This window comes from Pinus tabuliformis, chromosome 3_2 (assembly GCF_031772625.1).
Source record: "Pinus tabuliformis cultivar Carrire ecotype Pingquan chromosome 3_2, CPIR1, whole genome shotgun sequence".
In the NCBI taxonomy this organism is placed as follows: Eukaryota; Viridiplantae; Streptophyta; class Pinopsida; order Pinales; family Pinaceae; genus Pinus; species Pinus tabuliformis.
Window position 1 is genome coordinate 338,879,829 of NC_142302.1, and position 12,214 is coordinate 338,892,042.

At 38.1% G+C, this 12,214-nt stretch overlaps 1 pseudogene; it reads left to right on the forward strand.

Annotated features, from left to right (window-relative positions):
- The first annotated feature begins 85 nt into the window (after positions 1-85).
- LOC149180877 (beta-1,6-galactosyltransferase GALT31A pseudogene) lies at positions 86-9,606 on the forward strand (annotated as a pseudogene).
- The last annotated feature ends 2,608 nt before the right edge of the window (positions 9,607-12,214 follow it).

The following is a 12,214-nucleotide window of genomic DNA, read 5'->3' on the forward strand; positions in this document are numbered from 1 at the left end:
CTAAGTTATTGTATTTATCTTATGTATGTTTTTATGGTAAAAACAATTTAAATGAGCATGTAAATGGGACTTTGTTTGAGAAACCTAGATGCCACAAGGATCCAAACTAAAATAGATGGAAGCAAAGAAATACAATTTTATTAGATTTGTTATTGGACATAATGTTACACATAGTGGTATTTTGGATCATGCCATTACTTTAGAAAATTATTAGCATCATGATTTACTTAGATTGGAACATGTTGAAGGATACCATGAGTTATTAGCAAAGACTAAGATCCATTTTTCTACAACAATTGCAAAATGGGATACATTATTTTATGTTGAGGTTGATGATTATGTGCATGTTAATTTAGGGATGTTGACCACCACTCTTGCATGAGACTGATCTAAACCGAGAATTTACTTTGTATTCATGAATTTTGGACCCATTCTTACAGAGAAAGGTATCAAGTATCATGAGCTATACAATTGGAAGTTTGGTGAAGAGGTTATTACATACTTCAGACATGCTACTAGTCATATTTATGCTATTTCCGGAGATTCGGATACTTACCTATCTACAAATTCACAAATATTACATAAATATGATAATGGATATGCTTTTGGTTTTGTTGATGGTGCTGGAACCACCAACATTCAAGGGATCTCCCAAATATGAAGTCCCAACTAGACCTTACATCGTTTCGAGTAGGGTTCCTAGTAGTGGGTGGTAATGTTATGCCTTGACTGCGAGAACGCGCAGAGTGAAGTATGGTAACTTTGATGAGAGCAAGTGTGTGACCATGAGAAAAGTCAAGTATGATGCATGAAGGTTCCAACACACGAAGGGAAAAGGAAGTGTGCCCCTTAGAAGCCTCTAATAGTACGCAACTTCAAATGATCACACAAGCATAATGACATCACAAGATAAGATGCAGAATAATCCACAAGTTAAAGTGATGAATTAACACAACAACATGCATTCAACAAGATTCATACAAACGCAAGAGAAATAGTTCATAATCATAAGCTCAATTTAAATAACATACATTGCAAATACAACAAGAATAGTCCTACTATATTCACAACATATGCATGAAAGCGTGTCAACTCTAATTTTATTATTATAAGTGAAATTTCCATTCATGCATGCACCATTGAAGGACCACTGGCCCCAATAGTGGAACATTAAAGTCAAGAACAACTAATCCTCCAAATAAGTATACTCGCTCTACGCTACGGAGAAGCCAATGCTCATCACAATACTCCCAAGCTCCTTCTAAGCCTAAGACTAGCCAAAAGATTGGCTCCCAAAATCCCTTTACATGAGGTATGAGGTTTCATTTATAATAAGAGGGGGTGACTCTTCAACTCCCATTTGTGACCTTTGGACTACCCTCATGATTCTTCAACTTCTTTACAAAATGACTCATTATATTACATCATGACTCTTCATATTCCAATATTGACACTTGGAATTTCACTTACAACATAATTACAAATAATATTACAATTTACACTTGTACCCATATAAGACAAAATAGGGTAGAGACAACTTGACAGCCTAACAAAACAAAACACTATGATGCTTGAGTTTGGGGAAACTCTAGCTCAAAAACTTCCACTTGATGCTTCTTGATCACATATTGGTTCCAAGCTCGGTATTGTGCGATGACATCCCCAAACTGCGTAATGGTGTCTAGCTGGAAGCGGACTCTTCCCTCCATGGAATTTGGGTACAATTATTTGGAACCAATTTCAACCTCTTTTTGAAGCATGCACAACATTGTTCTAATTTGGATAGGATCATCAATGTCGTTCTGCATGTTCTCTCTGTTCAACTCCAAATAATCCTTGGTGGCAATCTGTCTTAGGTGCTCCAAGTACTCTTCGATCTCCTGCCTGACCTAGTTCCTGGATTTAACTTTGGTGAGTGAACCAATTGATGGGATCTTATGTGCATTCACCAAGACATCCAAACTATTGTATAATCATACATTTGAGTCCTAAATAATACCAATGAAAGAGGTGAGTTGTATTTTATTCTAAATCAACATTCGAACCTTCGCTTTCTCCAACTCTGCTTGTGGCTTCATTTTCTTTCCCAAGTTAAGTGGTACCCCCTTTATCGCATTGTCCATTCATGCGTGGATGCGATGGCAACTTGTATATTCCTGAGAGTTTTGATGAAGTATTTTCTCTATTGTTGCAAGCCATGCAAGCGGAAAACTTCCTTATGTATGGTAATGAGCTCCTCATAGAGGTCCCACATGGTCTCTCCAAGTGTTGATACTTCAACAAGTATCGTTGTTCTCATCTCTCCAAGTGGATCCATACAAAAGCTACATTTTGTGTTGCTGCACGGAGCTATTATACCTCTTTCCTGGAACCCTATAAATCATGTGCCAATTGCTTACTCTGACCATCAAATAATGAGTGTTTGATCTTGTTGCACCTATAAAGGCCAAGTTGGCTTCAACAATGGCATTTGGATTCTTCCTGGTGGCTGCAACTATCACTCTTTCTTTAATGCATGCAGATGATGTGAGGCCATCTGGAAAATTCTTTCTTCATGTTTCCATAATCTTCTTCGGTATTTCATCATATGACAGATTGTACAAGGCCATTACTGGATCATCATCAAGAGGAATGATTTCCCCTTCCTCGGTTGGTGCTAACTATGTTGCTAGAGGTGGTGGAGACTGAACTATGACTTACGGTGCACTTGGAATTAGGTCGACATATTCATTCTATGACTCCAATTCTACCTCCATGTCATCGATCTCAATCAGTTCTTCAATTTGTTGAGCAAGCTCCTTGTCCTGCATCTATTCGCTCTTCTCCTCTGTTGTTGGTTGGTTCTATTCCTACTCTTCAGCTTGCTTTTGCATTGTTTCTATTGTTATTGTGCATTGCCTTTCTTCTTCTTCTTGCTTCTGCTTCATTGTGTTTCTCTCTTCCTCCATTCTGCTTTTTGTAACATGTGTTTCCTCTTTACCTCACTTACTTACATCACTTTCATAACAACATGATCTGGTTTCATCTTGCAGGCTTCTTTCCTTCCCTAGATTGTAAGTTGATGACATCTTTACATGGGAAGGCTGGATACCTGCATGCAATCCTATGTAATCCCAACTGTTGAACAATAATGTAAACCTGCCATTCCTCTAGATCATCTTTTAAGCTCCTTGCTAAAAATCTTCCTTAACCTTGTGCCATGTTCGATATGAATCATTTTCTGCAAACAGTTGAGTGTTTTCATACACTAGCAAGTCAACTGGCATTTTCTCAACTGCTTCCTCGGTACTACTCTCAGTGGTATGTTTTGAAGCATCTCTCTTGGGTGCCATGGTAACAATGATTTTTGGAGAGAAGTTCCCAACAATTATGGTACCTGTGGGGCATAAAAGGCATTCATGGCAAGAAAACATTAGCTTTTTCAAATCTAACTTCAAATCATGATCAAACAGCAAACTGGGAAACTAGTGACAGTGATTGCACAATTTCCATGAACCAGTGAAGGGAACTGGTTGTGGGCACTTCACATGGTGCAGTCCCAACAACCAAGGGTGCAACCTAAGGCTTAAGACTATGTAATGTGCAGTTCAACCTGGGCAAAGATTGGGAGAGATTATGCATTGTGTAGTCTCAGTGGCCAAGGGTAGTAGACTAAGCCCTAGAACTGCGCAGTGCGTAGCTGGGCCAGCCTATACTGCGCAGTCTCAGAGGTCAATATCTCAACTTGAGCCTTAGGATTACGCAGTGCCCTGGGCAAGGTGAAAACTAGCCAAGGAAAGTGCAAATATTCTCGGTGAAGGTGTGGGAAATAAGAAAATCTAAGTGATGATGTGAGATTGAGTGCGGATCTAACTAAGTACAGATAAATCAATGTGAATCAAGTGCAAAAAATCAACAAACAAAAGGAAAAACAAATATGTGAGGAGAGTCATCGAAACGACGACCATCGGTGCAAAAACAAGAAAATTGATGCGACACTTGTGAAAGGCAAATGACAAACTGGAACAACACTTCTACAAGCTAAAATATGTTGAAACGTCACAACCATGAAGAGAAACAAGCCACACAACACTCACGCAATCGAAACGAAAAAAAAAGTGACAGAAAAATTGGCAAAAGGAGATAAAAGCAAAACTTACCTGGAAAAGCAACGAAAACTCCACCGAAGGTTCCTTAATCTCCTCGGGAATGCTAGATCTCCAAGGTCAAATGCACAAATGAGCTCTAAAGGTGTCGATTAACTAGATTTGAGCAAATGAGAATTTATGACACGCATGCCTAAAATCAAGGAAAAAGTGACACTTGGCGAAAACTTCTAAAAATAGAAATGTGCCACCTTCGGGAAACTAATAGTCCCTATTTTTTAGGGATGATTTTTTCTTTTAATCTTTTCCGTGTAAACTTTCTATGCATATTGACGGGAAAGATTGCGCAATTACGAGGAACTGGGCAACTTTCTGGCTTAGTGCATTGCACAGTTTCTGAGCTCAGTGAGGGATTGCATAGTTTTTGGGCTCAGTGCTGGGCAACCTTCCATGACTGCTCAGTTTCTGAGCTCAAGGATGATTTCCAGTATAAACTGTGCAATTCCAATCATCAAAGTTAGTTTCCCTCAAGGATTGCACAGTTTTTGGATGCAAGCCCGGAACTACTGTGAGACCAAGTTGGGAGATCAGCTTGTGACTTGGAAAGATAAGCTAAGTGTGGAACAAGAAAACACAAGAACAAATGAAAAAGATAAGTCTCAGTCAAAACATGAATACATGAACCAATGCAAGATAGTGTTATGAAACCAACTCACAAAAAAATAGAAAAGATAGATCAACGACTTCAAAATCAGCCTCTTCAAGGGGGCAACCTCCTTTACATTACACAAATGAACAATTCTTAGATGATACAAATGACAAGACCTCCTTTCTATATATAGGATTCTAAGGGGTCCCATTACAATCATAGCCTACATAACGATAATATTGTAGGGGCGCAACAATAACAATAGTGGGCTTCTATGGGGAATAATAATAACACATGGGGACAATATGGGCACAATAATACAATAAGGGGGTTGCACTAATAACAATAAGGGGTTACACAAGTAGTATAGGGACCTAACATGCCCCTCTCCTTCAACAAGTGTTTTCCTCAATGCTTGAGTAGTTCTGGATGCTTCTGTATAAAATTCTCATCCTCCCATGTGGAATATTCAGTGGGTAAGTTCTCCACTTGATGAGATACTCTGGAATTGATCGATTTTGTAGCTGTCGATTTCTTGTTTTTGTGACTGCTTCAAGTTCCATTATGATTTTTCCTTCCACTTCAAGCTTTGGCCATATTGTTTGAACTGAGATCTTCTCACCTATAACCTTATTTAAGCATGAAACATGTAAAATTGGGTGCACTCAAGAAGATGCAGGAAGCTCCAATTTGTATGCCACAGTACCAATATTTTGTAACACCTTGTACGGACCATAATACTTTGATGATAATTTATTATCCTTCATAGCTTACTTGAGGGGCATTTATTTGTATGGTTGTAATCATAGAAATACCCAGTCACCTACATCAAAACTTATTTCGTTGCGATGTTGATCTACCTGTTGTTTCATTCTATTATGTGCCAAAGTGAGGTTATCCTTTAAGAGTTTGAGAACTTGTTGTTGATGCTTGATGTGATCCTCCACTGCTTGAACCTTAGAATTTTCTTTTAAAGATGATGTGATGGACAGTGGATGATATCCATAAAGTGCCATAAATGGGGTCATTTTTGCTACAGTATGGAAGGAAGTGTTATACCACCATTCATCTAGAGGAAACCACTTGACCCATTGTGTATGTTTATTAGATACAAAGAAATAAGATATACTTCCAAACATTTGTTCACTATTGCAGTTTTCCCATTAGATTCAAGATGATAAGATGAGCTATGAGCTAACTGAGTACCCAAATATTCCACCTCTTGTACTCCAAAGAAACAATTGGAGCTTTTTTCATATAATTGTTTCTCCTCCAATAGTTTGAGTACCCTGTCAACATGTTGAACATGATCCTTCCAAGGCTTGATGTAGATTAGCATATCATCAAAAAATACTAACACAAATTTTCTAAGGGTTTGAAAATGGAATTCATCAAACCTTGAAATATAGAAGGTGCATTGGTAAGGCCAAAAGGCATGACCAAAAATTCATAATGACCCTCATGAGTTCTAAATGTTGTTTTTGGAATGTCTTCAATCTTCATTCTGATTTGATGATATCCTGAACGAAGATCCAACTTGGTGAAGTAAATTGCTCCATGTAATTCATCCAATAATTCATCAATGACAGGAATGGGAAATTCATCTTTAATAAGCTTTTTGAGCTCCCTATAATTCGGACACATGCGCCATCATCCATCCTTCTTGTGTACCAACACCACTGGAGTAGAGAAAGAACTTTGACTAGGTTGAATTATACCAACCTCTAACATTTATGCAACCATATGTTCAATTTCACTCTTTTGGGCATATGGATATCTGTAAGGCCTGATGTTTGGGGGAACACTTCCTGGAATCAAATGAATAGAATGATCATGATCACGAATAGATGGGAGGCCTTTTGGAGTCTCAAATACCTTGGAATGATTGTCCAAAACTTTTTGGAGATCTGGAGAAATAAATGATTTCGATGTGGGTACCTCTAGTGAACATAATTGTGCAATTTCGCCCCGTTGTTCTTTCTTTAGAAGCTTTGTCATGATGTTAGAGTTGATTATCTTTCCCGGTTTCCCTGCGATACCCCTTAATTCAACCTTCTTTCCTTCCCAAAAAAAATTCAATAAAAGTTCTTGAAAATTAAAAGCTATCGTACCCAAAGATTGTAGCCATTGAACTCCTAGTACAACATCCACACCACCCATTGGAATGGAAAGCATTGGATTATTCAAGACATATTCTCCCATAGATAGCTTGATATTATGGCACTTTCTAGAGAAATTTATGGTTCCTCCATTTGCAACCATTACTTGATACCCTGATGTTTGATATAGGAAGAAATTCAATTCCTTGGCTATCTTACAATAAATAAAATTATGGGTACTACCCAAATCAATCAACATTGTTACCTTTTTCTTCTTGATATGCCCTTCTATCTTGAGAGTTTGAGGAGTGGTAATTCCTATCAATGCATTACAAGATATGGTCATATTCCTTTCTTCTTTCTCTGGGATTGGTTCCTGGTGTATATCCTCTTCTTTTGACGTTTCTTCTTCCTTTTCTTGCTCCTCTTCCCCATCTATGTAAATTAATTTCTTCTCAACACACTTATGACCTTTAGTGTATTTTCTATCACAATTGTAACAAAGCCCTTTTGCTCTTTTTTCTTCCAATTGTTGTGGTCTCAACCTTGTAGGTAGTAAAAGGATAGGAGCAACAACACTTCCATCTTTATAGTTATGAGTGGTAGGCTTCCTTGTTGCCATAATTTTGCTTTCAGTTTTTCTTGCCAACTTGTATGCCTTCTCCAATTAATCAGGTTCCCAAAGGCGAACCTCATGTTGAATGTTATCCTTTAAAGTCCCTATGAAGACATCAATCCTCTGCTTCTCTAGAATATGATTTATCCTTATATTCAATTTTTGGAATTCCTCAATGTGCTTTGCCATTGAACCCTTTTGTTTGTGATTTATCAATTGGCTAAAGAAGGTGTTGCTCTGTGTATCCTCATAATGTGCTATCATTTCCTCCATGAAAATTGACCAGGTGACAAGTGGTTTATGAGAACAAATATCTTTATACCATAAAATTGATTCGGTTCTAAATATAAAGATGCAATACGTGCCTTTTATAACAGTTGCACATCATGTAGATCAAAATATTTCTCCATCTGTAGTGTCCATGTTATGGGGTCCTTGCCATAAAACTTCCTCATATTGATCTTTGGAATATGGTTGGTCTTCAATCCAATGTTAGATTCTATGAAATCATGATTAACATTTATTTATTTTCTCATCATGAGTTTCCTCTACTACCTTTTCGTCATTAGGAGGCCTTTCTTGTAGCAACTTTGTCCCACCTTCCTTCAAACCTTCCATGTCTTTCTTCAAATATTCCATGCCTTTCTTCAAATATACTTCCCTACCATCGATATTAGCTTCCATGGCAAATATAAAACTAATTATCTTAGCTTAGATCACATTCTTCAAATCATCCATCCAATTTTACTTACTAGGTGTTTCTATTTTCTTGATTTGAATCATTCTTTTTCTTTCTTTTAGCAGCTCGATCTTGAATCTATTGTATCTCTAAAATTTTGGATCTCCAAGGTCTTAACTTATGACCTGAAGTAGCCCTCTGTGTCCTCTTTCAAATTTCACCAATCTGATCGAAATTGGATTCTCCAAGAAAGAGTTATTCCCAATCTCCCAAGATGACCTGATTATGTATGTTTTCATGAGAGCGAACTTGTACGAAGTATCATGTGTCACTGTTTCGACCTTCAGACCTGAAACAAATAAAAAGAAAAGTAAAGTCCATCCTCTTTTTGTAAATTCTTACAAACTTTCAATCTGATGCTCAGAGAGAAAATTATGACAATTTTTCCAAGGTCACTTGTTTGGGATGTAATTCGGGAGCCTGCAGAAACCCTAAATGTCTTGGACCGTATCTCTGAAAATTTAGTGAAACAAGACATGAAATTCGGGCCTGAGCTTCACCAAGATTTTGGCTCAAATGGGTTTTAATTTCAAAGTCTGAACCTTCGTAGAAAACAAATTATAGCGAAAATTCCATGATGGCTTGTTTGAGATGGAATTCTGGAGCTTGAAAAAACCCTAACTTCCTCAGATCATATCTCCGAAAATATAGTGAGACAAGAACTAAAATTTGGAGCCAAGGTTCAGAAAGATTTCGCCTCAAATGGGTTTTTGTTTTAGCTTCTAAAATGTCGTAGAGAAAAATTTATAGCGAAAATTCCATGATGACCTGTTTGGAGCAGCGAAACCCTAGAATCCAAAGCTCTGATACCAAATGTTATGAAACCAGCTCACAAAAAGATAGAAAAGATAGATCAACGACTTCAAAATCAGCCTCTTCGAGGGGGAAACCTCCTTTACATTAAAAAAATGAACAATTCTTGGATGATACAAATGACAATACCTCCTTTCTATATATAGGAGTCTAAGGGGTCCCAATACAATCAGAGCCTACATAACAATAATATTGTAGGGGCACAACAATAACAATAGTGGGCTTCTATGGGGAATAATAATAACAACATGGGGACTATATGGGCACAATAATACAATAATGGGGTTTCACTAATAACAATAAGGAGTTACACTAGCAGTATAGGGACCTAACAGATACGCTCATGTGGATAGGAAGGAAGGCTCCAAAATCAAAGCATAGGCAAAATTTTGGAGGGTGGTTGTAGTCACTACAACAGGTTCATTGGGATAGATGTTGAACACATAGATGAATGCAACATGTGTTACGATACTTCTTCAGATTGTGAATGGAAGGCATAAGCAAGGAATGTTTGTGTTGCATCATTTGATTATACTTGTAGTGGAATCTTTAAATTCATTGAAAGGTTAAAAGATATCATGTTTGTTTGGCATTTTGAATACTAACAAATTTTTACACATTCTGCTAATCGTGAAGGGATTTCCATCTTTTATTTTTTGATAAAATTCCAAAGTAAGGATAAAATAAAAATCTAAAAGGAAAATTATCTATTAAGATACCACAATTGAGTTGCCAATACATACCTTACTTCTTACCTTGGAGAGTGGCTACTTATAATGTATCACTTTATTATATTTTGTTTGAGTGGATTCACTAGGTAAGATCATGTATGCTAGCAATTATAACAACAATCTCACCAAGATACAAACAATAACCAACTTACCAAGATGATGTCATTAGAAAGTCAAATCAAATGACCTTGTCTCACCAATGATGCAAAAAAAAAATTATTGACTGGTTTAACATGTAGGAATTTACAGGGTAAGTTCCTCAGACAGAACACCAAAGGACACCACTCACAACCAGATCGCAGATCAATACACCAGTATTTTTGACGTGGTTAAAACCCTCAAAGAGGGAAACAGTCCATGGCCTGAGCCAACGCGGCCACTTCAAGCAATTTATTAATAAAAGAATGAAAATTTACATAAGCTTCTCTCATAGATGGATTACCCTAAAAATGACCCTCCATGCGCTTTAAATAGAAATCATGGACCAATCGGGTGTCAAGCCATGGATCAAGTGTCGGTAATACCGAGGAGAGAATGAACCGTCAGATCACTACATATCGTGACCGTCGGATTGTAAGTTACAAAATGTACATAGTAAAGAAACACACTTTACCTAACCCTATACTAGACCAAGTTGTACTTAACTATTTCCTATGTGTCGGAATATCCTAACATCCCCCCTTAAGAACAACTTGGGATAGGATTGAAGGATTTACAAATATGACACAATAGGAGAAGGAAGGAGGCACTAGAGCCTATCCCCCCTTAGTGACAACTTCCTGAACTCCAACCATAAATCGAAGTTTAGTGAACTTCGCCTCTGTGAGAGCCTTTGTGAAGATGTCTGCAACTTTATCATCTGTTGAACAATATTGCACTTCAAGAACATGGTCGTGAATGAGCTTTCTGATGAAGTGCATGTGCAGTTCAATGTGTTTGTTGTGCTGATGTTGGACTGGATCTTTGCATAGTTGAATGGCACTTTGATTATCACACCAAAGTGTAGTCGAATGCTGCTGCTGAAAGCCAAACTCTGACAGGATCTGACGAAGCCACAAGGCTTCCTTACTAGCTTCTACGACACCACGATACTATGCTTCTGCTGATGAAAGAGAAATGGCACCTTGTTTCTTGCAAGCCCATGTAATAGGTCCTGAACCAAGAGTGAACACATAACCGGCAGTAGACTTCCGATCATCAGGGTCACCAGCCCAATCAGAATCAGTGAAACCAACCAATAGAGGAGTTGCTTCGGCACTGTAATGAATCCCAAACTAAATTGTACCTCGAACATAACGAAGTATTCTTTTAGCTGCTTTCCAATGACTTTCACGTGGTTTTTGCATAAACCAAGCAACAAGGCCAACAGCAAAGGAAAGGTCAGGACGAGTATGGGTTAGATACAAAATTTTTCCTACAAGTTGACGGTATAAGGTAGCATCAACTTCAGGAGAAGTACAAGTGACTGAAAGTTTGACTCCAGACTGGAAGGGAGAAGGGGCTGGCTTACAGTCTTCCATGTGAAAATGGCGTAGAATATCACAGGCATACTTGGACTGGGAAAGGGAAATACCCTCCTTGGATTGCAAGACTTGAAGACCGAGAAAATAATGTAAGTGTCCTAAGTCTGTCATTTCAAATTTCTTTTTAAGGCTGGACTTTACATGGTTTATAAGGTTGGGATCACTACCGGTAAGGATAAGATCATCAATATAAAGAACAAGAATGATAAGAGACTTGCCCACTTTCTTGGTGTAGACAGTATTGTCAGAATGACACCTAGAAAAGCCAGATTCTAAAAAAAAGCTATCCATTTTGGCATACCAAGCTCGAGGAGCTTGCTTGAGACCATAAAGGGATTTCTTAAGCCAACATACAAGGCTGGATCTGTTTTTATGAAGCAAATGGGTTGTTCCATGTAGATTTCTTCATGTAAGTCCCCATGCAAGAAGGCAGATTTAACATCCATCTGATGGAATTCCCATTTGAACGAGGCAGCAAGGGAAAGAACAAGGCGGATAGAGTTCATTTTGGCAACAGGGGAGAAGGTTTCAGTGTAGTCAATGCCTTCAACCTGTGAAAAACCTTTAGCAACAAGACGAGCTTTATGTTTATCAACTTTCCCATCTGGTCCATACTTGGTTCTATAAACCCATTTGCATCTAACAAGTTTTCGTCCCTTTGGTAGAGGAACAAGATCCCATGTATCATTTTCCAATAATGAATGATATTCTTCATTCATAGTTGCTTCCCAATCTGGATGGCCTGAAGCTTCTGCAAAGGTGTCAGGATCATCATTTACTGGAGCTTGAGCCAGTAAAGAAGAGGCTCTATCAAACTGAGAACGTGTGTGTCGCTAATCTGTAGGATCACCGGCAAGATCACCTGCTGCATCTCGAGTAGCACGAACCCATTTTGGAAGCTGAGGAGCTGAAGGAGGATCCTGAGATGGTGGGGGAGGATTTTCATCCTCACTTTCATC